Source organism: Ceratotherium simum, chromosome X (genome assembly GCF_057802395.1).
Source record: "Ceratotherium simum simum isolate JZ-2026a chromosome X, ASM5780239v1, whole genome shotgun sequence".
Classification (NCBI taxonomy): domain Eukaryota; kingdom Metazoa; phylum Chordata; class Mammalia; order Perissodactyla; family Rhinocerotidae; genus Ceratotherium; species Ceratotherium simum.
The window spans coordinates 5,757,049-5,761,108 of record NC_141940.1 but is presented as its reverse complement, the minus strand read 5'-3'; the positions used below and the strand labels follow the sequence as shown (position 1 = coordinate 5,761,108).

The window sequence follows — 4,060 nt, the reverse complement described above, 5'->3', positions numbered from 1 at the left end:
GCTCATCTGACCCACCTAGTCTTGGTGGGATCCAAGCTAGACGCAACCAGGGCCTGGTCCTTGAGCAAATCAGAGAGCTCAGCAACAGGCCCACCTCTCGCGCTCTTCACGGGTTGGAGTGGAGATAGGATCATGGTTTCTTAACCCATCCAAGGCCTGGCCCCATGAAATAACGTGCCTGGTAGCAGATAGGATGAGCCTCTTTCTGGGAACTCTAACCCTAAGTTTTTTTACTTTTTAGAAAAGAGAGAAGCTGGGACCCCACACTCCTCCCCTCCCCACACTCTGGCCAGGCTCCTCTCTCCAGACCAGCTGTGAGCCACCCTTGTGACATGCAAGTGCTACAACCGAAGAGAATGATGACTCTAAGCAGCTGGTTGCCCAACTACCGTAGACTCTAGAATTTTTGTGGACAGTCTTTTACTGTGCGCCCCGCCTGACTGAAGTTGCATTTCTGGACTGCATGAGTTCAGTGATAAGGTCTTGGGTAGAACGTGTTCCTGACTCCAGACTAGTCTCCATGGCTAGTCAGAGTACTGACTTCAGATAGACTCAAGTCGAGCTGGCCCCATCAGTGTAATGTGGAGAGTCAGCAATAGGGGTCCTATCTAATTCATCCCTAGTTCCAAATTTGGACTCAAGGGAGATTTGGAGAAACCACATTGACCAAGCCACATGAGAGCCAAGATCCAGGCCCCCAAGATGACCGACAACCACAGGATCTCACACCACAAGTGCATGTTGAGCCCCTTAACATGGAAGGAAAAACGGGCATCTTCTCGGGCTCTCCTTCCCCAGAAAGCTTTGGATGTTAGCAGGAGGACAGCGCTCATACTGCCTGTGCGCTGGAATGATTGGCGACGAGACACTCATGATTCATTGAAGACAGATCTTTCCAGAGGGAGATTTTAACCGGAGAGGTGCAGCGAGAATTTTTTGAAACAGGACAGCTTGAAGACTTTTATCCGCCAACTGAATCTCCACGGATTCAGCAAAATACGCTCCAGACGACTCTTCGGCTCACTTCTCCAGGGAACAAGAGAATCATGGTAAAGTAGAAAGTCCTTCCCTTTCCTCATTCTTCTCTGTCACTCGAATATCTTCCTAGTAGACCAAGATATTGAAATGATACACTGAAAGGGCTTTAATTTCTGGAGAGATAACTTTTTTCACGTGAGACATTATCTAAAGATGAGAAAGTACAGATGTTCCTATGAAACTACAACCTCCTGTAGAGATAATCTCTAGGTATGACTAAAGACTTGAGAGGTCAGTTAATGTCAAGGAGGAGAGATTAACACCTTAACCTATGCATTACGTAGATGTCTAGTGAGCTTAGGCTCTAGGGCATAATGAAACTTGACAGCAATTTAAAGTAAATATCTTTTCTCCATAGGAAAACAAGACCATTTATGATTGGGGGGGCAGTGAATATTTGCTCCCCAGAATGACTAACAGGATTGATTTTCTTTCAGATCTACCGAAACCCCAACTTTCAGAGACACAAGCCTCCTCCTCATTGGAGAACATTCGAGAAGAGGAGACCTGAGAATTATCGCCTGCCCAGGGACCAGTGCAACAACTCCCAAGAGAAAGAATCAGGTAGAAGCTGACGATGGCACTCCCCAAGAATCCATCGCGAATGAACCTGCACCAAAGAAACCAACAAAAGGCCCAGAAGGAAGCCCCCCAATGCTCAGGACCCAGTGAGCAGCTGGTGGTTCTACGTGCTCTGGTATCTGTTCTGTGACCTGTGTAGCCAGACGTGCCATGGGAAACCATCACCCAAGTGAGCCAGGCAGCTTCCAAGTGGGAGGGCCCGGCTCCAGGAATGATATGTTTGTGCCTCCTAGCCACTACCAGAAGGGACGGCATGGGGAACCACCCGCCAGCCCCCCAGATTACTCAGATTACGATTTTGTGATGTCCTTGTACAACACTCCTGTTATTTCATCCTGCTGGCTGCCCTTCTTTCAGTCATGTCCGCATACGGCAGGCCCTCTGATTTGTACTCCAGAGATGCAGGGAAGGCTCCTCAGATCACAAATGTGCACTCTGGTGAGCAGTGCAAGGACAATCCAGGTCCCTGGCTTCACAGGTCAGTGGTGACAGATAAACATCACCGCTTTATAACCAAGATGCAAAACTCCATGGGAATAAACAATCTAATGAGAATTGTGAGTCTGGTGTTCTTCCTAATCCTCTTCGGGATACTACACACACCTCATCAGATAAGCCTGAGGAGGCGGGAAATCCCGGCCCCAAACAGGTGTTTGGTCCCTGTTGTCCTCCTTCACTTGGAAGAAGCAGCATTTTCACACACTCAGCCGAGGATCTGGCTAGGGAGTATTGAGGCAGGCCCAGGAAGACCCTGGTTCCCTGAGCTCTTGCCTGGAGGTCAGGAGACAGGAAACAGCCTGCCTCCACCCTTTGGGGGTATCGGGCCCACCACTATGCATGTGTTCTTGAAACAGGAGTGGTCTTTTCCTCACGGGTTGCCCCTATGATACTAGGGAAGTTTCTTGATCAGGAGTTGATCGCCTCTGGCCCAAGAGCCAGGGGCCTCTCCCAAAGAGGTCCACCTAATAGCGGGCCACCCTACTTGCCCGGGGATGTCCAATCACTCCCAGTCTGGACTCAGCAGAAGAGACAGGTAAATCTAGTCAATGCCTGGGGGAAAGCCTGTCATCCTCACAGGTACCAACCAATTAGAAACCTTGGTTACAAATGGCCAAAAGAAAGATTTCCCACAAAATGTACAACAACACCACTCTATCACTCAACATCCAAGAGAGCTGTATTTTAGACAGGAAGGACATGGCGAAGCCAGGTGACATGTCTAACACGCATGTTCAGAGCCACGGCACACTTGACAACAGAGCAAGCAAATAATAATGGTCATTTGTGCAAGGACACGCAGCTGTTTTGTTAAGCTCCTGATGCCTCTCTTCATCAGGAATGGAGGTGCTATCCCCTTACCTGGGCTGGCTACACTTCCGAGCGATCTTTCAGCGCTCGCTTCCCAGCCTTCACACACACACACACACACACAAAACACTACTAATACACACACACACACACACACACACACACACACAATAATACACACACGTCACACACACACACACACACACACACACACACACACACACACACACACACACAATTTATTCCTGGATGTTTTTTCAAACATTCTGAGTTCGACCAGAACAAAGAGAGGGGAGAATACTTAATACTTCTCTTAAAAGATATTTCTTCGTAGAATCTAGAAATCAGCTTGACCAAAATTAGTGGCAAGGCTGCTGACATTTACTTATAGCTTTCCCTTTTCCTGAAAATCAAAGTCCTTGAGACTGTTCTTCCTGAGCCGAGAGAGGCATCTTTGGCAAGCAAAGTCCCGCTTTCCCCCGTCCCTGTATCCGAGTGGAGAAATCTGTTTGACACGCGACAGCACATGCAAAAAGTGGGTAGCGCCCTAATCATGGTGTTAATCGATATCGAACCTGATTTCCACGTCCTCATATATGATGGTGCAAGTTGATGGTTGGCCACTTAGCTGGTTTCTCAGTAAATTTCCTCTGAGGAGCTAATGCCTATCAGGCCTCCTTCCCTAAGTGGGATCTAGTGCTCAGATGTCTACCTCAAAGATATCCCCTCCGCCTTTCCTGGGTAAGGCTCCAGCAACCACCTGCCTGGTTTGCCAGCACAGTCAGGGAAAACCCCGCCTGTGGCTGGACAGCACAGCTTGGATTCTCTCTCAATCTGACCCTCTCCCCCTCTCCCCCTCTTCCCAGTTCCACACAAACCTCATCAGGAGCTATAAGTCCTCTGGGCACTGCAAAGCCCCAATGTCAACCAGCCCCAGTACACGTAAAGAGAGGGAAGCACAGAGTTATCTTCTCTTGCACAAACTAAGGGGCCTGCCTGTGAGAGAACATGGTTTCCAAAGTTACAACCACTAGAGACTAAGATGATGTCACCCAATGGACACGGAGTGAAGCTGGGTCTCTCAGAGTGGAGCAATTCTGAAGAATGCTGCCAAACTCTGTCCACGGCATTC

General features: G+C 48.8%; 1 pseudogene; it reads left to right on the top strand.

The window, feature by feature from the left end:
• The first annotated feature begins 520 nt into the window (after positions 1-520).
• On the top strand, positions 521-1,058 carry LOC147911726 (heat shock transcription factor, X-linked member 3-like; annotated as a pseudogene).
• Positions 1,059-4,060: the final 3,002 nt, after the last annotated feature.